Here is a 24,757-nt window from a genome sequence, read left to right as displayed (position 1 = left end):
CACTAAAATATGAAAAAACTAACAACTGGAGGGGTTAGTTCTTTGAGCCTAAAGACATTTATACATTTGCTTTTTGAGCCAGCTAGCATGAACAGCCTTTATAACGTACATATAGCCATATGGTGTTGGCAATAAAATACACATTTATAAAAGTATCGTACTCTACAGGAATTAAAACTATGCTCCAGCTCACACCCTTCAAAAGAAAGCCATTTTCTTAAAACAAAATATCCTATGGGCAAAACTTCTACAGGTCTATTTTATTTCAGTTCAGCTTTACAAAAAAATGAATCTGTCACACACTTTCAGAAGCTAAATCAAATCACAATCTCCCATGTGGTTTGACTTGGAACCCAGAAAGAAAAGAAAACTGCAAGAAAAAGTACTCCCTTCTGGGCTGGCCCAGTGACAGAAGATGAACCTGCTATTGGATAAAATGGAATACGGAATTTAATTAATCTGCACGCACTCTTAGGTTTAGTCACTACTACAGCTGTATAACCAGAACATGAAACAAAACAACACTAAGTTGTGGTTGAGAATCCATTAAAGACACAGAAAGATTCAGAAAGATTTTGATGGACTTGAAAAGTAATAAAAGACCACTATTTTGCTGCATACACACTATCTTCCTTTAATATCAGAGCAAGTTATCTAACAGAGTTTTTCCCATGATGAAGAAAGTCATACTAAATTAACTCAGTACAATTAAAGTCGCAAGCAGAAGCGGTGAAGAAAATGACTATTATTATTCATTTAAAGCATTGTTCCAATTTTCTGTTCCATTTGAATTTTTACACAACACAAAGCTGATTCCACCATAGTTTGGAAGGACAAAGAATATTTTCATACATTAAATTTTCCTTCGCTTTGGTTTTATAGGATCCACAGACAAAACCAGATTAAGGTGATTTCTTAAGACAAGCAATTCCCACTGCCATACTAAAAAAACTGGAAATTAGGACAGTATAACTATCTTTTATGGATGGTTCATTTTTATATTCAGCAAGTTATGCAATACACAGTAAAGACAACATGTTAGATCAAGCAGTGTATCACAGAGATCACACATATGGACAGATCCTCATGACAGCCAAGGGAACTAAAATTTCAGGCTTTTCAAGACTCTCATAAAACAAAAAAAACAGTCTGTTTTAATTTTTAAATGCATTAAAAGCTCATTGAGTAGAATATTTTGCATCCTTTAAAATAAAAATCTGAGGTGGATGGTAAAGTTGCTTTTGGTTGAAGGATATTAAACCACTGCTGTTTTATAGCCTTTAAACAAGACCCAGGTATAAATCATGCAAAGAAAAAAAAACTTATGAAGTATCCTAACATAGGCCACTTTTAAAGGTTTATAAAAGAAGCCATATTCAAACCATCAGAATCTACACTTGCATAAGATTTTTGTATCCAGAAAAGCACAAACTAAGATGAAGCAACAAGGTCCTGGTTTTTTTCCACCCAGTGCCTGCAGACTAGAAGACGGATTATTCCTTAGAATATTCTGTACATTCACTTTGTAAGTCTCACTGAAGTTTAATCTTCCTCATACTCCTCTACAGGCATCCTATGAGGGTCCCACCCCAGCCCTGAGAAATAACCAATTTAAGATATACTGTCTCCCAGAAGGAATCTTTTACTGCACATTATCAGGGAGAAGAGGCTGGTATCACCAGCCATGCCCTGCTCCTGCCCTGACAAGGAAATAAGCAGTATTCTTGGAAAACCATCCTCCTCTATGGAAGAGATAAAGTGTTTATGTATAAGCTATAGATTTACTGGAAATATAGCAATTCTGAATTTCAAATAAAGAAAATATTTTCCGTTACTTCAGTGGGCTTTATGCTGATATCACACTGCTCAACATACAAAGTTACCATCTTTTCAAACACAGAATGCTGTACTAAAGTATGAAAAGCACCATAATAACACATCACCACTCACAGTCTTAAGAGTTTAAAATCTGACTCAATTGCTACTCGAAAATGATGACTTAGAGTTGGTATACAGTGACCATTCAGATTGTACAGTCTTTTCTGATGGTTCAGAGGCACTTTAACTGATCTGTGACAGAAAAACTCTTCACTCTCTGACACAACTCATTCTACTTCCTGCAGAAAAAAGAAACTCATTTAAAATCCATTCCAGAAATGGTATTTCATCAAGTTCATTATTAACAGCATCCAGGTGGCCTGTTACAGTATTATTACAGTAATTCACTGCAATTCATCTCAAAGCAGCAATAGAGATTTAGAAAGGAAAAAAAACCAAACATTCTTCCTAAATTATTAGTTTCACTTTATCAGTAAAACATCTCAGCCTCTGAAGCAGGAGTAGGCGCTGGTTCCTTGCCTGGTAATGCAGGAGCTCCTTACAGATGGCCAGAGCCCTCCACCTTACTAAAATGCATTTATTGTAATAAAAACACTTCACAGGCAAATGTTATCTGTGACAAACTTCTTAAACTGTTGGAAAAAAGCCTCGAAAGGTCTATTTTAATGACTAAATACAACATATTTCCTTCAAGTGACAACATTGACTATATAATATTATCAATATACAATATTTCAGAAATGTAATTTGATCACTTTTAAATACATGGCTCCAGCCTGAGATCTAAATTTGCCTGCCATATGCTTAGGCTAAGCTCCTACTTTAATAAAACCACACCTGAAAACATTCTGAGCACTGGAAGTCAGTTTCAAAATGTTTCTGAAAGGGCTTAACCAACCCTGCTACCACTCCTTCAAATGATCTCCTGGATGGTTTGGTTGTCACTACAGGAAAATTGGATGGGACCACTCCATTCTGGAGCATGTCTGTGGTGCAGATGTGCACTGAACTACCACCCCATAGAGATGTCACCCCAAATCCCTGAGCATGGCTATGGAGCCATGAATGACAACAGAGAAAAGGACACAATGTTAGTAGAATTACTGCCACCATAAGGTCAGAAAATCCACAGAAATGTCGTTTCAAGTCTGTAAATGTTAAATAGGGTGAAAACCTGTGCAACTCAATGGTACTTTGGGCCTTTGTTTCCTTTGTATCTGGACATATTCACTGAGCACCACTAATCTATTCTCTCAGAATTTCTAATTGATAAAAAAATCAGAAGCTACAATATCCACAGTCAGTAAAATGGTAGTGCCATTAAGGCAGATTTCTATTTCAAAAGCAGTCTTTATTGAAACAGTACGCTAGCATTAAAATAATCAATCAGTAGCTCTTAGCATTTAATAGCCTCCATCAATTCAATACAACCACATGTTAACTGAGTAAGAGACACAGTTTGTGCAGGTCCTTTGAAAGCTCCTTTTCCCTAGGAAGGTAGAAGAAAACCAATTTTCTTATGCCAAAGAATTCTTAAAGAAGTTTACCAAAAAAATAGGAAAAAAGGGGAAAAGGGGGGAAAAAGGGAAAAGAAGAAAAAAAAAAGAAAGAGGAAAAAGGGAAAAAAAAGAAAGAGGACTCGAAGATATGGATTTGCAGCTTGAGCTTGTTGAAGTTATTCTTCCCCTCTTACTGATCCTCAGATCAATGATTTGAAGAGCTTATGGTAATTTGAACTTCACTTACATAAAGATCCCCAGATTATGTGGACTTTAATCTTCTTAGTTTTCAGCAGCAGTGCTCAAGATGTTGTTACAGCAGAATTAGCCTAAACTAATACAATTGGTTCCCCTGAGTCTGCTTCTCTTGATACCAGCTTAACAGAGAAGAACCCATGCAACACTACTGGCACCAGGAAGGCTCTGAAAGCAGAGCAAAAGACCCCAGACTCTATGAGCAGAGCTGAACACACCTTCTTTCTTCCCTGAGGGCTTATCTTCTAAAGCAGGGTCTTAGAAAAAGCCTTAAACCACTAATTTCCAGCGTTTAAGTGTGCAGCTGTGTGTGTATACATTCATAAATACAGATACCATATATATACACACACAAGTATTTTTATAGCTCTGTGTGTAAATATATATATGTACAGTTGTAGAAGTCATACACATACTCATCTATAAACATATAAAAACTTAGTATTTGTAAATTTTTCAGAAAAACAAGTAGTTCTTATTTGTCCAGAGCTTGGCCAATCAGAAACACATCCTTTTACATTAGAAGAAAAATGTTTTTTGTTTCATACCGAGGTTATGTCCTGAAATCCTATTTCATACTTATCTAGAGAGCCTTCAATCCACATTTCTCTCTCCCATTCAGAATTTTCTTTTTCCTCACCAACACTAAAGAGATCTTCCTCCTTTGGAAAAATAACTAATTAGTGTTTTGATAAACATCCCTCAGTTGGACCACATAATACATGTCAGAGCAATTGCTTCTGATTTTTAGAGGAAAATCTGCCTACCTCAAATACTTCCAAAAATTCAGCTCGAAGCATTCTGTGGCTCTCCTAAAATGAGGTACATTACCTGTGAAACCCTACTATCATCCCAGACTGAATCTTAATCCCTGAGTGATCTCCTACTAATCTCATCTAGTAGAGACATGTTCTATCCCAAACAGTTTACAACTGAAATACAGGGATATATTTTGGGAAAAAAGAAAGGCCCCTCACCATATTTAGCAGAATTAAGGCACAGACTTTTAAAAACACGTTCCTAAATATTACAATGATCATATAAAATAATGCCCTGCTGGGTGCCTAGATGTTCTCAAGATCTAGTCAAGGAGCATAAAAATTGGCAAACTCCTCACTCAGCTCTGAAAACACAGGCTTTGCAATACTAAGATAAAAAGGTAACCAGAACTTAAACATTTGGCTAATTATTAGCATATTACCATATTAGCATATTACCATATTACCATTCTTTAGCATCAAAATGTCTACCTGTCCCTGTCTCACACAATTTCTCAACACTGCTTCTGTTCTAACAGAGAATGCTTCAGCAGTTGTAGGGATAAGATCTCGGAATCTTGTACATCAGTGTGTCATAAGGTACACGCTGTTTGGCATTTTACAGCTTTTAGAACTGTGTATCCTTTATTGGTATTCTGATGCTATGATATTTCAAGGTCAGCCATTTAGAGAAATGATGTGCAGTATCTGTTACTATCAAATTCTCCACCCACACAGAAGTGTGCACACAAACTCTAATGGCCAGTCAGTGCTGCTGTAACTTAAGAGACTGTCAACCTTGTCCATTAAAACTGCTTTTCTTTCCAAGGTTTATATCACAGTCATAAAGACATCCTTCTGGCTAGAACCCGGTGATCAAGAAATATGGAACCAATTAAAAAAAAAGGTTTAAAAAAAATTTACAAAAGCCCTCCATCTTTCAGCTGCTGGTAAAGTATAGCTGTTAAGGGCCTGTCAAGCATTTCTTTCCTTTCTCTAAACTCCACAGGAGTTAAGAGCTCTGTTTATATCCCCTGATCTAGCACACAACAACAGTTCAAACTTCAGCCCTTTTCTTCCTCCTGGAATCTATTAGGAAAATTTAAATGTGACAAATTAAGATAATGTAACACCAAAGAATAACCAGATAATGTTTTAAAAATGCTCCTTGGAAGAGACCAGTGGGGCTTCTTCACTTTCAAATAGTAACAGTTTAGTAGTAAGTAAAGCATTATAGACAAACCAGGAAAAGTAAATGAGGACAGCTGGGAACTGAGTCTTTGGTAAGCTTCAGTCTTTTTCAACTTTATTTTGACCCCACCCCCCAAAAAAAACCCCAACATTTCTCTTTACCTTTTCTTTGCTCTAAATGTTTTGTTCTTTCCCTTAGAAAATGTGCAGATGCAACATAAAGCTTTCAAGCTTTTACTAGGTTAAAAAAAACCCTGGAAACTCACAATGGATATTGGATATGATGACTGCCTTCCAAGAAGAACAAGTCGTGCGCTCCTTTCATTCAGTTACCAAACTAGGTTTCCTTACTTAAAAACAAATTTTCATATGCTTCCTACTACAGGTAGTATTTTTTTATTCAAAACTTTATGAAATCCTGATCAAAATTATGTGTATTTTAAATGTAAGAAGAAAAAAAAAGGCAAGTAATTTTCTGTGCTCAATAAGAAGGTACTGAACTGTTAGTATAAGCTTTAGTGGGAAGATAGGTATGCTAACAGGAAAGGTTAAATCCACTGAAAGACAAAAGGACAGCAGGAGTGTTTGCTTAATGCCAAGCAGAATTCACAGACATGGGTAAGACAGCAAAGATGGACTTCCAGTGAGACCAGAAAATTAAGCAGAAAATTCATATACTTTATAAAGGAGACAAGCCACTCACTTCAAGACCTGTCTGAATTGGTTTTTAAACACTTGGGAAGCACCTAATCGTATTATTACTGCCTGACCCAAGATATTATCTCTTGATGGGCTATTAAGCACTAAGAACACTTCTGTGAAGCAAGCAAGCAATTCATTATACCTTGTGTTGGCCAAGAGGTTCATCTGAGATGCATAACAGATTTAAAAATGGTCCAATTAATATTTATTAAAATACCCCAAAATACTTTCAGCATTCTGCTTTCTTTCCCTACATCCCAAGCCCTGCTTGTCCTCCCCCTCATCAGGTGACTCAGGGAACTCTTCATGGATTGGGTTCAATTATAAAAATGTCTAGCTTTCCGACCATGCCAGGGCCTCAAACCAAATACAGACATCTAAATAATCGTCCTACAGGTTATTATGCTACAGCCACAAACATTCCTCCATTAGCAAAAATGCACATGCCTACAGGATTAGATGCCAGATAAATGCCAGGCACTCAGAGAAAGAACAATAAAATATCAGAGGACCTGAGCAGTTAATGGATCCTCTGTACAACAATTAGGTAGTTAAAACTGTGTGGGTGTTCAGGAAATTCCAACCAGTAATCCTAAAATTTAACACTAACTCTACATTTTCATATAGTGAAATATAAAGTCAGTAATAGAATATTATCTCCAAAATACTCACTAATTACAAACACAGCTTTCTGAGTTATGATACCTTGAAATACTCTTCAACAGAACCAACACAATGGGCTGTTTTGGTAAAAACATATGATTAAACAAACATATATCCCTTCTCCCTGCCCTCTTAACAGTTTTAGAATAAGGAGTAGAAAACAGTTGCTTCTAAATTCAGGGGATACCATCCAACTATGTTATGCAGCAGACTTTATAAATATGCCAGGAGGAAACTGCAGCTTTAAAACCCGTCCTATTTCATTACCACATACAACAGTTGGAACCTAATGTTACCATTATAAGAGCTTTTATGTTAAATCCTGTTTTATGACCAATAAATGAAAGCATGTAATGGATTCAGGGACACAATTTACAAAGAAATCCAGACCATGTATGTAACTACATATCCATTCTTGAAGATATCAACCTACTAGAGCTTTTTTTAAAAGGTTTTATCACATTCTTCTTAAAAGTTTTTGTGAAACATCTCAGAAGTATGATCCCCATAGAAGTAACAAAACAACACAAGAATTCCAGCACCAGTGCTAATTAATTGCTTCAGTGAAAAAGCTCACACGCCATCATCTTGAAATAAAAGAGTCTGAGAGCTTCACAAGCACTAAGATTTCTCAGGAACCGCTCACCTTCCAAAGGTTCAAAACTTCTCCCCTGAACACCGCACAGCTCCATACATCACCTTACAAAAACTGCCCCTGGTATAAACAGAGGCCAATAACTTTTTAAGAAAAATCCCCAGCTCTATACAGGGATGAAAGCCCCTAAGTTGTGGGACCCTTCATATATTGTTTCCTTGGGAGCGTCCTCTCAAACAACCAGAGGGCTTGAACTAACTCAGAATGGTTTCACTTACAAGGCAGGTGTTGCAATGTCTGCACTTGGAATCTAATTAGTGAAATTAAACCCCTGCAACAGCACATGCTCAATTTTTTACACAAAGGCATTAGAGACCAAACAAAAAGAAAGCAATAAACTAATTAATGTGTAAATTAACCTAATTGCTTTGTTCTCTCATGACATTATCAATCACTAAGTGCCACAGCAGAAACGTGTTATTTTATCATATGGTGAAATTAGCCCACCTACAGGAGATTTCTTTGACTTTGCTGGTATGGTCTTCAGGGTTTTCATTTTTGATTGTAAATAACTCATTAAAAATAATCAGAATATTTAGTTTTATTTTACTACAGCACTGCAGTAGTGCTTCCATGCTGTTCTTTTTCAGAAGAAAACATTTCTTGCCCTTTCTTTCCCCTATAATGTGGCCTGCCGTGAAAAACTAAATCTAATAAATTGTCAAACTGAGGCCAGAGACAGATGAAAAAGACAATGCTTTTTGTTTTGGTTGACTACGAAGGACCAAAGCTCAGATCTCTGAATCATATTGAAATATCTCTAAATATTTATTTGTACACCAGCACAGAGGAGGAAATAAGCATGCTAAAATTTCAGTACTAGCTCAGCTCTTCATGCTTACAATATTTTTGTGCTGATGCAACATTGCTCGACAGGTAAGTGCCTACAAACTATGTCCCACCAGAAGTTTCATTCTCTCTGCAATGCCTCCTGTCTCTCTCCACTTTGAGGACATAAGGTCCCCTGTCTTTTACATTGGGTTTTGAGACCATCATATTAAAATTCAATGTTTATTTCAGCTGTTTACTCTCTCGTTGCTACATTCTCTGGTCTGGGGACTCTGCTTGAATCACCTGAATATTTGGTGATGCTGGAATGGCTTCCAGTTTGCAGTACCCATTTGCAGTTTAAGGCTGAGAAGGACATGAAGAGCAGTATTGTGCAAAACTGTGCAAGTTTAGAAAAGATCTCACTGAATCGGTATCCCACTGAAAAGATACAGCCCATGATTTGATGTCTGATGTCTGAATCCTTTCACACTGCACATTTTCAAATTTTAAGCAGCAAATGACATTTATATTTGGAACACAATTTCTCCTAATTTAACATTACTGCGGTAACTTGTGCCATTAATTTATTAAAGCTTGCAACAAATATGATAATGAAAACACACACTTGCAAAAGTTGCTGTAAGGAAGTTATCAAAAATTTAGCATGATTATTAATTTATAATAGGATTTGTAGCATTTCTTCTGTGAAACACTAAATGTGCATTACATAATAGCATAATTAATACTTTTAGCAACTGATTTTGCAAACTGTTTGTCAGGAGAGCAGCCCTAATAATTTTTGGAGTGTATGTTAAAACTTGCTGTCCATAGCTCCATCTGGACTGAGCTTAAAACTGGACTTGCCAACTCATTTATTTTCAAGGCAGTTTGCAGTATCACTCCAGCTTTTGGAATAAATTCCATGTTTTAAAATAAAATGCACAAAATGTCAGTTTCTGGCCCACACTGTTGCCAGATACAGCATGACATTTTGATCTTAGCTCATCCTATAGATTCTGAATGCAGAAGACAAAGCACTCCAAAAATATGCCTGCGCACATATAGGCATCGTACAACCTTTGAAGCTGAATACTGCTCGACTTATGAGTCTGAACCTTTTGTGGCAAGGCCGTTCTCCTGCCTCTGCTTTCAGGGATCAGAGATCCATCACAAACTTGGATTGGCATACAAGTCACTGGGCAGGCTGTTGTTCCCTAAATCTGACCCACAAAACCTGAGGAATATGCTAGGATGTGAGTGTATTAATAGGGAATGTGTTGCACAACTACACACTGGACATGGACAGACAAGAAAAGAAGAGCCCCAACTCATGATCAAGTGGTAACAGAAGAATGAACAAGACATTTGCCTGCTATTACCTGAATGTTCTGGTTTTTCCTTTTTTTATTTAATTTGAATCGCTTTTTCTTTTTTCTGTGGGTGTTTTTTGGATTTTTTTGTCATTGTTGTTGGGGGTTTTTTTGGTTTTGGATTTGTTTTTGTTTTGTTTTGTTTTTTTGAAAAAAACACATCAACTTTGAACACACAATGAAACATTTTGAGGACAACGGTCGAATCATATGTGCATTATTTGCAAAGATTAATTTGCATTGCAAGGAACGTTTAAAAGTCATCTACTCCAATCCCTCTGGAATAAGCAGGAATATCTTTAACTAGGTCAGGTTGCTCAGAGCCCCATCCAACTTGACCTTGAATGTTTCCATTCAAGGGATGGGACATCCACCACCTCACTGGGCAACTGTTCCAGTGCCTCACCACCCTCATTCTAAAAACCTTTCCTTCTAGCTAACATTATACCTTGTCCTATCACAACAGATCCTGCTAAAACATCTGATCTGCCTTTCTTATAGGCACCGTTGAGGTATGGGAAGGCTACTATAAGGTGTCCCTGGACACTTCTCTGGGCTGAACAATTCTCCCAGCCTTTCCTCACACGAGAGGTGCTCCAGTCCTCTGATATCTTTGTGTCCCTCCCCTGGACCTGCTCCAACCAGTGCATATCCTTCCTGTGCTGGGGGCCCCAGCACTGGATGCAGCACTGCAGGTGGTGTCTCAGAGCAAAGCAAGAGTTTGTGGGGAGTTGAGAAAGATGAGTCAGATACCAAATTTCCTCTTTAAAAAAGCTTGATGTCACAAAACATAGATAAACCAGTAGCATTCACTTAAATACACAGTTCTCAGGCCCCAAAAATCCACATGTCACGTCTTTTAGCCTGCATCAAGCCATTTATGAAGATTTTTACCACCTAACTTGAAGTTCTTTTACTGGTTATAACAGCAAGTTGATTTAAAGTGTGATCAAAGCTTCAGACAGGAAAGAGGGCGCTAAAGTCCTACAGAATGCAGAATGCGTATTTTTAGTCACTTCTTTGAGTGGCCAGGAATTATTCCTCTGGGGCAGTATTGAAGAGTAGGGATATCTGTCCTTGAAATTTTTTATTCCATCTCACTTGGTTCGTCTGCTAGTACTCCACACCCTGTACACCTGCATCTCCCACACCTAACATCTGGCAGCAACCTCTCAAAACTGCTCAGGAGCCGTTTCCACAAAGGAAGGAGATTCTCTCCTCACACACACCCCCAGCAAGCCACCAGCTTTCCCCTGAAAGGTTTCATGCAGGCAGCATAATAAATTGACATAATTAAGTGCAGTCTAGCTACACTGACAACAGGGTGATTGACCGTAGTATGAGGGTTTCAACAGAACTCCAAGCATAACCCATAAGCTTTTCTCCTTCCTAACAGAACTACTGTCCATCTTTTGCTGAAATAAATTTTCAGCTTGGCCAGGGTCATACTGCAAAACACAAAGTTTGCCAGCAAAATCTGGCAGCAGAGAATTAAATAAGTAAGTTTTCCCTTAGAGACGTTTTTTATTAGTTCTAGAAGCAGCATTTTGAAATTTCAGTATCATTTTTCAGATGAAATGAACCCTGATGGGCTGAAGCTGGCATTTCTTTTACACAACATCATTTATCAAGTTTTTTTGTTTCATTTTCAAGAACAAATGCAATGTTGGAAAAAGACAAAGAAACAGAGATGCCTAGATTAGAGCACAGATTAAGCAAAAATCTCTAATTTCTAAGCCTTGTGATATTACTAATTACTTTTAGAAAACAGAAAATACAGTAAGAAATAATTAACCTAATGCAGATTGTTCCTCCTTCATCCCATCACTCCTGAATAAAGGCTGTCACAAAAATAACTGAGACATGAGTGAAGCAAGTCATTTAAATGCAGGCAAAAGCCATAAGGCAGATGACTAACACTCTCAGCCATGTGCCATAAAACAGAGACAAAACAATCCAAGCCTACTGGACCTCTGATTGGCATTTGTAAAACTTTCAGTGAAAGGCAGGAAATCTTTACTCTTCTGTGGGCACCTTATCAAGAGATGGGACAGTCACGGTTATCATGATTTATTACTTAAAAATCAACAAGGCATCAGTCTCAGAGGCTGTGATTTAGTAACAATTCACCATAACTGAGAAAGTCACAGGTTTCAGAGTTAGATGGCAATTTATAACTTTTTGCAATAAGCAATTGACACAGAACTTTGTTTTGACTTTATAACCTATCACCTTTGGTATTTTTTACTGCATTGCGTCTGTTTCACAACCAATGCCTTGCTAGCTCAGGTACACACATATACTTCTATTATAACAGCCACATTCTTAACTTAAACTATAAAAATCACATTACTATACTTTAAAACCCTTCACCATATCACCCAATACATTTTCTTACTTATAACTAAAGAAACCTAGGTTTATAATTCTTCTGCTTAAAGTCTGTATACCTTTGCCATTACATCAATCCAAGCTCTTTCCAGGGCTGTAAATCAAACTCATTAATGCCTGTGAAGTTTCTGCTCCTCTGTTTCCCACACTCTTCCTCCTCAGCATAAGCTAGCAGAGTTTTTGACATGCAAAACTTGCATGGTACAAGCCATGTGCTCTTGCCATAGCAATAATAAAGAGGAGAGAAAACGTGAAAATGTAAAGCTGATGCGACAGGAATATTAACTTCAAGAACAAATGAAGTGAGACAACCAAAGAAATAATTGCAATTCTCACACCTTTAAGTCAAAGAGTAGACTTTGCATTTTCCAAACTATGATCAGCTCACTACCAACAGGGAGGAACCCTGTGGATCCTACAAGGACAATTAAGTTACACAAGAATAAATGATCATCCCTTCAGAACATGAACCAGAGAATTCACTTGAATACTTCCTGCAGACACTGCCGTATCAGTATAATTGTTGAGGCAGCCACTGAAACAAGTAAAAGTTGTAAGGAAGAAAGTTTTAGATGGTGTATCTTTATTAGCCTGTACCATTCTTTGCTTTCATCCTGCTTGGCTGACTTGAGACAACTGGTAATGTTATTTGTGTAGACGACATTTTTCCCTACAGCATCATCTAAAACAACAGGCTGAGCATTCTATACTTAATTACTTCATTTCCAATTGTTTGTATGCTTTTAGAAACTTTTTAACAAAAATAAAGTCTGGAATTTTAATCAGCTTTAAATTCCAGTACATCAAGACACAGCAAGTAACTACAGTTGTAAATGGCAAGGAATAACAAAAGTGATAAAATAGCAATTCCACACCTTGACTGATATATTTATACCTGTCTCTTTATATCCCTATCTTCATTTCTGAGAACAGTGAAAGCTAGGGAAGTTTGGAAAACACATACATGCTCTTTATTCACAAAATTCCTGGAATTTAACCAACTAAACCAAATCACAAGTGCTTTTGCTTATAGGCCCATAAGATTTTCAGTAGAAACAGGTGCAAAATGAGTATTAGAAACATGTGGTAGCTGGAAGTTTTGTCATTTTGTGAATATCTGGTAAATGCTCCCTCTTTTATTCTTGATATGGACAGCAAAAACAATGAAAGCCTTGGATAAGCACACTGCTTATTTCAAACATGTAAGTTAAAAGACATAAACCTATTTGCTACTGAAATACAAATTTTTCTTTCTAAACTAGGAAAAATCTCTTCAAGTTTTTGAACAGTGTAGTGTCCAGTTTAAGAGCAGAAATTTGGAAGCATCAATTACAAATAACACCTGGGGCTACTGCTCTTATATGAGAAATATTTGGAATCTTAATACCATAACATAGGCAAGAATTCTACTTTATATCACCCCTTAAGTTGGCACATTTTATCATCACACTAAAGTATTCCTTAAATATGAAAAGAAAGTAATGAGCCTCTCATTAGCACTTCTGGCTACAGAGGCAGTAATTTCATGGCAGCCCTACATCCAAATGCTGGTAATAACATGTAAAATACATCTTGGAAAGTTCTTAGAGAGGAAGAAAAATAATGTAGAGTGAACATATAAGGAGGTACTGTTGAAGGACATCTTCTTCCCAGCCTGGGGGACACTATTTCACCTGTGTTCCTGCAGTCTATCTCTGTGCATGCTCCAGCTAAGAACGGGATCAAAAGCAATTTCATATTCTGCTGAGGCATTTCAGAGCTCATCACACTATTTGTGCCACTTCTGCTGTGGTCTCTCCTGACTCTCTTCACTGAATTTCAAATTTCAACATCTAAGTGGGGAAAAAAATCCATTTTCAGTTAACTTGCCATCAGTATTTGAGTGACAAAGCAGAGTTAAAGGGGGGTACTTCTGAAAAAAGTCTTCTACTAAAAAAAATGAAGAGTAGGGGCAGCTCTTCCACTGGGGACTGCAGGGCCCATCACTACCAGAACAAGTCAGCTTGGTCAAGTGTTGCTCAGTCATTTCACTCATGTTAAAGGCACAATGGACATGGCAATGCCAAACCCAACACTGCAGAACATCACAACCAGAAGTGTATTTTGCCCTTCTCTCTTTCGTGGTTGTAGAAATTAGGATGAAGATTTAGATTTACAAAGGAAGGAGCTCCGAGTAGCAGAATGCTGGTCTCTATCTGATGTGACAAAGGCTACTGCTGAGGAAGGGAACATTTTAGATGAAAAAACAACTTTCACTTATGTGAAGGTGTGAATCTTATCCGAACCATCTCAGTGGGCATTTATTGCATGAGGTAATTAATGCTGTTTCTTGACTGATCCAAGATTCCTGGCATAGGTGTACGAACTGCACTTAGGTAGAGGATAGTGGGAGGAAGCTCTCAGCCACAGCATCAATGCAATGGCTCAGATGAAAACAGGCAGAACAAGACAAAAAGGATATAATCAAAAATACTCCCTTCTTCAAGGACTTGTATGCGAAAGAAAAGTGTATAGAAGAAAAATTATCACTTCATTTTGTGCTGCTAATCCCCCAAACCATCCTTCCAAACATATTCCAATAATGCCAGACAGATGGCAAACAGTGATTTCAGTGGTTCCAGGTGAAGACACCTGGCTAAAAGCCTTATTAGTCATTTGTTTCCTTGATTCTACCAAAGACATTCAAGAACAATTTTCCCTGCTAGTGTTTTCTAACATTTCTTTATACTTCCCCCATTGCAAAGAGACAACACCTTGCAAATGGGCAAAGAGGCTTCTGCATTGGAACTCATACAGGCAATACAGTCATAAGAAAATATAAATGTTGTTTGAAGATCCAAGTGACATTTTTTCCTGCTCTTTAGGGAGAGCTGCTTGGAAAAAAAGGAGGACAACAAAGGAGTATTCTTTGCTGCCTGAATGCAAAAACCAGGGAATTCTACTTCTGTTTTGGATCCTCTTTCCAAACTGTTATTGCTCTGTTTTGAAAATCCTACCAAGCATCAAAGCCCAAGAGCCATACCATATTACCAATCCATTACTCATCACTGTTTCCTAGTACAAGTAATGATTGGAAAGACAAATAAAAATCAAGACAGGCATTTCATAAGGAAGTGAAGTGTAGAAGCTGAAATAAAACCCTCACTGAAGCACTAACAAATAAATAAATACAATATGAACCAGTTCTAGAAGAGAAAATCAATAACTCAGTATGAAATTTACAGTGAGAAGCAATTTGACACGGAGACTGACAGCTCTGAAGAACAACAGACAGCAAGTGTAAATATGTACAATATCTGGAGTACCCAGCGATGAGAGGCAACCAGAATAACACTCACATCTGTGCCTTGCTTTATCACCCAGGACCCCCCAAAACCCAGAAAGAGAGAATGACAGCCCTATTTTACAAACTACATGTCCTGCTCCTGCAGTCTAAGCACATATAAGTGACCGGATAAAGGAGACTAAATATAAGTAGTTCCAGCTCCACTTCAGTTTAGCATCACCTGTGACACTATATAGTTCCAAGCAGCCTGACTAAGAGACAAGCATACAGCTGCAGGCAAGTTCTGACTGACAGCCAAGAATCATTGTCATCCACACACAGATGAAAAACTCAGGCATAGATTATGTTTTTCATCAAAACTGACTTAAGCAGTGCCGTATTTGAACTCCAGCTGGCACCTAAGCACCATGCTTAACCCCCCACCAGTGAGGCAGGGGAGATAATCAAAGAGCCCAAGCAAACAAAACCCTGTGGGTTGAGCTAAAGACAGTTTAATGGGTAAAGCAAGAACTGTGCCGATAAGCAAAACAAAACAAAGCAAGGAGTTCATTCAGTGCTTTCCATGGGCAGTCAGGTGTTCAGCCATTCCCAGGAAAGCAGAGCTCCATCCCATGTAACAGTGACTTGGGAAGACAAACACCATCACCCCAAACATCTCCACTTCCTCCTCCTTCCCCCAAATGTATATGCTGAGTAGATGCCATATGGTCTGACATATCCCCTTTGTAAGCTGGGGTCAGCTGTCCTGGCTGTGTCACTCCCACAACCTCACCCTCTCCAGCACAAATCCAAAATATAGCCCCAAACCAGCTACTGAGAAAAAAAACTAACTCTACCGCAGCCAAAACCAGCACAACAACTTTGATATCAGATCTCGAAACAGAAACCAAAGCATTTCAGTGAGAAATGACTTAATCTGTAAAAACTGGTTAACAAAAATTGTGCCCATTTGTATTTGGGCATGACCAGAAGTGAAGGAAGAGTTTAACTGGCATTTTTATACCTTTTCATTAACAAAAAGAAAAAAAAAAGAAATCCTGACAAGATCATGAAATTCAGCACTAATTTATCCAGATTTATTACTTTTATGAAACCATCACTCTCAGATTTATTTGATTTCACTATACATTCTAGGGAGGTTACAAAACAAATTAGTCTAGAAAAACAAAATTAAAAACAGACTTAAAATTCTGCACAAGTGGTTCCTTCTCTAATGATCCTTTGCTGTAATTTTTTCAAGTTACAGCCACCACATTAATCTTCTAAGTATACTGTAGTATTTTTAGCTCATATCTAGAAAAATTCAGTCATTTATTTCTTTATTTTCTTTAAATACCCTCCTACATAGCAGAAATAAAATGATGGAATACAAGTTACACATCATTCTTGCACATGGGGCAAAATGGGCAGAAGTAGCTGCTCAGCTGAGGAGAATTTTCTTAAACAGAAGTAAGAAGAAATAGATATATAACACAAAGTATGCTGAGTTGGAAGGGACTCGCAAGAATCATCGAGTCCCATGCCTGGCCCTGCACAGGACCATCCCCAATAATATTCTTAGAAATTTCAAGTATTACCTAACTGCTGTTGCAATTTTAATTGTATGATCAGTAGAATATTTTAATCAGATGAAGAAGTTAACAGAAGATTCTCTGCCACACAGTGCTTCTTTGCAGACCTGACATTCACATCTATCTGTTTATATCCTTGTAGCAAAAGTGCATAAAAGCAATAGGTGAATCAAATCACTCTACACAATCTCTTTCAGAATAAAATCCAACAATTTATTTCACTTGATGTGAAAATCCTTTCTAACGATTAATGTTTTCATAAAGAGTTCAGTCTCCACTGTCAGAAAAACTTAAAAGCCCAGAGGGAACTTCTGAAGCACAAACAGGATTAAGATTTCTTGATGCTTTTTATATAACGCATTTCATACCCCAGGATGAAAAATCTTCGTGTATGAATGTTCCCATAAGCCTTTTCTATGCAGATGCTTTTCTTTTTTATCCCAAAGCACAAATACAGTATAAATAGCAATGACAGAGTTTCAGCCTTCATAATGTCAGCTTATAAAATAAATATTAAAGATCGCATAAAGGGACACTTCCCATTATAATAATGTACAGCAGACAGCAGGCTTTGGTTCACTCCCTATGGAAAATGTGCCAAACATGCTCTTCTCTATAAAATACATAGCTGAAAAATTCAAATTGTGAAACCTTTGTTCTCCTGCATTTAAATTGCCTCCACAGTATTGCATGCCAGAAGGGCTTGTTATGCCAACAGGAAAGCAGTCAGGAGAAAAAGGAAACAGCAGGAAGTCAGATGTGAATTTGGTGTTACTCTAAGATGTATAAAATACATTTAAAATATGAAAATCAGTAAGACAAAGACTGAGGTAAGCTACTGCTGCAGCTACCAGATGTGGCAGGTATCTCTGAAACTGAGGCAAGCTTGGCAAAGCTGTTGCAATTCTTCCAAAGTGAGGTTGATGGGGCAATGGCCAGGCTGACCTGCCGACAAAACACACGAAATGGCTTCCTCACAGTGATCTCCTTGACTCCTTCAGCAACATTCCATGAACAGACACCTTTGTATCAACAATTTTCAACAGAACACATACTGAGGGACTGCAGTTCTCCCAAACCTACAAGGCTGGCTGCACTTAAAAGGCTGACATAAAAGGGTCATCTTTCAACGAAGTTCAGCTCTGTGTCAATTTTATCAGTCAGGTCAATATTATCTTTGTATGCTTTCTTGGAGGACAGGTGACTCATTGTTAAATAGAGAACACCAGGAATAGAAAAATTAAACACTAGACTTTATTTTATTGCTCAGTTGTTACAGCAACTGTTCAATTCTACTAGAATGAACTAATTTTTCACTGCAAAAGCAAGTGTTCCAGTTTGTGTTGCAAATAAACAGTTGGAGCTAACTTTTTAGAGCTTCTTTTTCATTGGAAATGTTAAAAAAAAGTTTTCAGTATTGAATCAGAATAAACACACATCAAAAAGTTCAAGGCAACTCATGAATGGAGTCTGCTATGTCCTGTTATTATCATTGCTCTGGTGATATGGAAACAGCAATTTAAATGTCTGATCAAAGTTTCTTCTTTGGACTAGTGTAAAGCCATTACTGTAAAGCCAAATTAAGGAACCCACTTTAGACTTTTAAACTCTTTGCGTAGCTTTGTTTTCTGCTTTTTGCAGAGAGTGAGACTATGTTTTCTTTCTTCGACAATACTGTTGGTATATTCTAAATTGAAAGCTCTCTCCTTGACTGTACATTTTTCAGAGGCTTTTTACTTTAACAAAGTCTAAATTTTAGTCAATGGCATGGGCCATACTTCTATGGCATCTAAATCCTATCAGAAACACACTCACAGCCGGACAAGGGTTTAGCTCTAGCAGTGTGAATTCTACTGTTCCTGGTTTCATGACTCAAGAGTGTTCAAAACTCATATATTCTACCCCTTGATCCCTGACATGCCATCCCATGCCTTATCACTACCAAGCCTGGTTATACCTGTCGCGAGACGGTCGGCGATGAAAAAGACGGGGCAGATTGCTTGGATGCAATAAGCCAATTTTATTGATACAGAGACGAGTATTTACACCTTTTCAGCAGTTACTAAAAATAAATTCTTATCTAAGCAGCAATCACTATAACAACCATATCTATGTTTCTTAATAACACTGCAAAACTAGAAGCTAGCACTCTCACAGGTACATACCAAGCATGCCTTTTATGTTGACTGTTTCATTATAGGCCGTACTGCCTGCCACGGTTTGCGGCCTAGCAGCGTTAGTGCGATTACTTCTGACACGAGTTCAGCAGTGCTCTCACTTCTGCTTTCTAGCTGTATCTCCACAACACCTCTTTCCCCCTTCAAATCTAGTTTCAGTTCATTTCAGTGAGCCCTGTTAACTCTTAACATGAAGATCCTTTTGCCCCTCTGAGACTAGCATACCCTGTCTCTTGCCAGCAGGCCTGGTGTCATGTAGACCAACCCAAGAGTGAAGAACCCAAAATTCTCCTGGTGACACCAGTTACTGATCTGCAGGGTCTGCTTGCTCCAACACCACTCTCTGCAGCTAGTAGGACAAAGGCTTTACTGCCTGTGCTCCCGACCCCTTAATTGGTCATCCTAAGGCCCTGACGTCTCTTTTGATTGCCCTTGGACTTCTTACTGCAATTTCACCACGATGCGTGATGCTCCAACAACAAAAGTAAAAAGGATCCATTTATACTACATATCAGGAAGGGTAATTTTCTCAGATTTTTAACAATGGAAAAGTAACAAACTGAACATTTACTCAAACACAGACAAAATGATAGATAATACAACAATAAATCCAAGAGAAAAGAGATAGGGGTGACTTTCTATGACTGCAGGTGTTTGAACTATTCTTTCCTATGCAGGAGTTTATGTAAATGGAAGAGCACAGTGAATGCAAAATGTTCAGGCCAAAAGCTTTTTTTAAGGAGTGAGAATTTGAAAAGCTTGATTCAATGCAGAGAAATGTATAGAAAGAAAACCAGAAAGTAAGAGCTAATCTATGAAGTCCATGCCATATTTATAGAAGCTCCCTTCAGGACTACAGTACTAGTTTCTGGAAGAAAAAAAGTCTCTTATTTAAAAAAAAAAAAAAAAGGAAAAGAAAATAAAACCTTTTTCTTCATGGGTGAATGCACCTGAAAATGTTCCAATGAGAAGTCTGGAGTTCATCTGCTTTTAACAAACAAACCATAACAACAGTTTCAAAATTATTATACATGTTCTTACCTGTCAAGTAAATTCAAGTAAACTTTTTTCTTCACAGGAGGTATTAGACAGTGGTTTGAAAGAGAACATGGCAGAATGTAGCTGAACAATGCTCAGTGAGAGGTAGCAAATTACTCACATCCTATGTACCATTTTGAGCCTTCTGAAGAAGAAATTAATAAGATGAATTGGTGCCAGAGAAAAGGTTAATCCTTAGCCTTATCTTTCCAAGACTAAAATCCATTTCTAGGCTTAGTTACTTAGTTTTGGATTAGTCACCTCTGCTTTAAAGTATTTTTTGTCATTTTATTTCTTTTACCTTTGGTTCATTCCTCTTTACTTCTACCAAATCTACACTGCCTACTTTCATCAATAACCTTTTGATTTCTTCCTTCATTTTGTTTCCTCATCTCCACCTCTCAAAACATAACATTTTCTCTTAGATTGCCAATCTTTTGCCATCTGGTATCTTTCAGGAAAAACATACCACCACCACCTGAGTGGCATTAGGAATTTGTTAACTTGTTACAGACTTACTATCAGGTCTCTGACATTTTCCTAGGCCTGACTGAATCTGTAACACTTAGTGGTTTTGCAATCTTTAATTTCACCTTCTGCTGCTACTCTTCTCATACCTAAAGCTTTCACCTTTAAAGTCTACAGAAACTTTTCAATTCAAACTTGAACCCTCTTCTTTCATCACTGCATCCATTCCAGACTCTATCACAACCTCCTGCTCTACATCTTAATATGCCCCAGCTGCATACCCAGACCTTCTAATTTAGTGTCCTTGCTTCAGCTACTGTACGTTTTGCTACTCCAAATTTTACAAGAAATCTACATTATTTAAATACAACTTGATGACTTTGTATGCCATTTACTACAGTGCCTCTTCCTCCTAGTATACATGTATGTAATTATCAGTGCAGGGGGGCAAAAGCCTTATCCTCCCGATAAGGCCCCAGACATGGCAGTGGAATAACTGACCAACACCTTCAACCTACCTCCTAATTACCTGCAGAGATAACCTGTACCTTTCCTTCTACCAAATTCCCCTTACCAAAGACTTCTATAAAGACCTTTATTTTCCAAGATGACAGCCTTGCAATTCAGCACTACAGAGTTCTACCACTCAGAAGTAAGCACCTCAAGCAATATAAGAGTACTGCACAGATTTTCTGGATGCATTCCGTAAACTGGCAATAAATCAGTCCCATAAACTTCCAGTTGACTGGGGAAAACAAGTACTAGATTGTCACAGCACCATAGGAGGCTGAGGGAATGTCATAGAGTGTTTGGCAAAGCAACTCTGCTGAGAGATAGCTGCTGTCTTGAAAATTCTTGCACAGAGAAGGGGACAGCAGAAACTGTGGCAAAGAGAACCTGCAGCTCCTTTAAGATCCAAATGCTATGCTTCTTTCTGATGACACTGGTCTGCAGTGCAGTTAACATCTTGCTGTGCTGGGTTCCACTGTCACTGTATCAGGTTCCATAATTACTGACATGGCATGCTGCATTATCTTAACATCATGTTTTGTGCATTGGTTAAGAGGCACAGCTCAAAATGTGCGCCCAGGAAACTCTTTCATTATGGATTATCAGTACAATCTGCTCCCTATCTGTCACCAGTCAAGAGGCAGGGGTTTCAGACAGGCAGACAATTAGTTTTGTCTGTGTAAAGTGGCTTACCAAAGTCTAGGCCCTAGGATGCAGGCCATGTATTTATTTTCTGTGAAGCACTCAGCCAATATGGTTGTGCACCCTTGTGAAGCTAGAGAATGCTTCCAAGAGCAAATTAAACATGGTATGAATTGCCATTCATTCAGCACACAAGGTATGTCATTTTATGAAGTTTTAGAAAAGGCTGTTTATTTATTTATTTCATTTATTTTTAATACTGGTGATGGCAGGAAGGAGTTGCTTTCTTTTGTTTTCTATGAACAGGAGAAAAAGTAGGTTCTAAAAAATTGATTGTCTACTTACCAACCTATTATAGAAAATAGAAAAGGTTTACTAGCCACTAGCACTGAGAATAGAATTCAGCTACAGAAAATTCATTACACTACATCTCACAGGGGAAATCAATTAACCCAGGAAGGGTCTCATACTTATTATGGAGCTCAATTTTGATGTGAAGTGCCTCACAGTGCAGCAACTGAGCAACTGCCTTTTTTTTTTTGGCAGACCTCTCCACTAGTTTCTTAAATATGCCTTTCTACAATGAAAAGAAATTAAACAGCAAGAAGCATAAAGTGAGTTGTATCAGCAGTTTGTGAGAAAACAGCACTGGAAAGTTATTTGAGAATCGGTATTATAGAAGCAGTTTCAGTTATTCAGCTGCTTATCTGGAAGCAACAAAAATTTGAATTGCATTGCCTAACACTATTTTGGGCTCATGTCTGTGTGACAACAAAAACCCTTTAAAAAACAAGCTTAGTGCACATCTAATATAGAGTGATTTTTTTTCATAGTCTTAGTCCAACAATGTGAATTAAACCAAATGGCTGAAGCATGGTTCACTTTTGTTTTAAAAAAATCTTCATGCAAATGATGATATAAAGCCAAATGTTTCACTGTTAGAAATTTAGGGCCGTGTATCATTTTATTAGCACAGTAAAAGGCTACAGCCATATTAACATCTCTGTGTATACAGTGCCAATTTGCCTTTTAATGTCCATCCTCCCCTATTGAGAACCATGAAAATCAGTCTTTTGCTGGCTTTTGAACAACCACTGACCTCCTTTAGCTCAAAACCTTTGATTTACTTCCTTTCTCTCCCACATGTGAGGCCAGCCATAAAATGTTCAGCAGAAGTTAGAGTGTAGCACTTGAAGCGTTATGGAGACTATTTATTTCCCCATCTCAGTGTTCACTTCTGTGCCTTCTCACTTCATTTGTGTGCCATTACTAAGATATGATGGGGGCCAAAAGATGGTTTAGTAAAACTGAACAGCACAATAACAAGTGTCTCAAATGTCTGAGGCACAAAAAAGGAAAGGGAAGAGCTCGTATGGCTCAAGTGACTTTGCAGTGGGAAGGGTGAGGACACCATCAGTTGCATGGAGTGCCCTACACTCCCAAGGTCCACTCCTGGCAGCACAAGCTCTCACCAGAAGTCAATCTATACTCCTTCCGCCTTCATCTGCAAAGAATGATTTCTGCTACACCTCTGGTAAAGCCCTGTCCTTCCACTCCCAGCCCAACTCCATGGATGAAAGAAGTTTCACCTGATCTGAAGTTACAGGATGTACAGTGCAGCTTTTGAACATGGCACTTCAGGAAAGCCTTCAGAGCTACTGGGGAGTATCTCAGCTGCCTACCACTTCCAACAGTAACTGAGCCCCTTGCAGAGCTGACAAGCTGTGGGGTAAATGAGACTTGGATAGCAATGATCCTAAGAGGAATGGTATTGGAAGAGACCGATACCACAGGCAGTAATGTGATAATCTACTGTGCAGAAGACACTGTACTACAATTCCTGTGTGATCAGCTAAAGAGGTCAGAAAATGTAATGCTAAAATGATGCAGTAATTTTCAGTTGCTATTAGTGAAATTATTGCTTTAGGAAAGTACCTAAGAAACAACCATTCAAAGGAATGATATAAAATGATGGCTTTGCAAAGCTGGAATCACTCTGCTCCATCTGTCCTGGGGTGAATTAAAAGAGAACACATTTCACATTCCAAGTTTGAAGTATTAACAGCCTGGAAAGCACCATATGGATTTTGGCATTCCCCAGTTAAAAAAAAAAAAAGAAAAAAAAAATTTAAATATCGACTATAAATCATTAAAAACAGAGACTGGGGTTTTTTTTTTCTTATTGTGAAAATGTAGGTCTACATGACTGAAAATGTTTCAAAATAACAGAAGTTGTCACATGCCACAGTTACTCTGAAGCAATCTTCCAAAACCCCTCAAATTTTTCTGTTGCCCTTTGTTACATTTCTGCAAGTACTGGAGTATTTAAACAAAAAAAGGCAATTGCAAAGTAAATCTACTTGGTTTTGGTATTTGGTGTGTAAGTAATCTTGTCAATAAAAGATAATTAAATACATTTGTCCTTAGAATTCCACTTTTCTAGAGCTTCAAAATAGGAAATGCACCAATATGATGCAGATAGAGACTGAATACTACAAGTTAAAACCCTCAAGAACAGAATGAAAACTTATAATTAAGGCAGTGTAATAAAAAATAAGCAACAATTTACATTTGTGAATTAAATCCTCTTCTCTAAGTAGCAAGAAAAATGCAAAACTTATTCCGGGCAGCAATATTCAAATGGATACTTCTACTTTTTACTTTTTTTCCCCTAAAAATAAAGAAAAAGAGCACAAAGCTAGTAGCACACACGATTTTTGTTCCTTAAAATATCTCTTAAAACAGTGAAATACAGAATACCTGATTTGAAGCAATTCCTGTAATATATTGTAAAAGATGCTATTGTATGCTATAATCAATTAGAGTACAGAATAGAAAGGGCACTTTGCTTCATTATAATTGTTTATTATTTATGGAGAAAGAAAATGAAATTTGGAAGAAAACCACGATTGAACATGCTGAACACAACAAATATACATAACAAAGAGTGCAAATAGGAGCAAAATCTTCA

The 24,757-nt window shown here is 37.7% G+C and overlaps 1 protein-coding gene across 1 annotated transcript in view; it reads right to left on the bottom strand.

The window, feature by feature from the left end:
- The window catches only part of CCSER1 (coiled-coil serine rich protein 1), a gene marked incomplete at both ends in the record, with an annotated part of 543,822 nt that overhangs the window by 368,627 nt on the left and 150,438 nt on the right, over positions 1-24,757 (bottom strand). The gene's annotated exons all lie outside the window — the stretch shown is intronic.

The sequence above is a fragment of the Coloeus monedula genome, assembly GCF_965178545.1.
Source record: "Coloeus monedula genome assembly, chromosome: 5".
Lineage (NCBI taxonomy): Eukaryota > Metazoa > Chordata > Aves > Passeriformes > Corvidae > Coloeus > Coloeus monedula.
The sequence above is the reverse complement of the archived record's forward strand: the minus strand, read 5'-3'. Positions and strand labels throughout refer to the sequence as shown.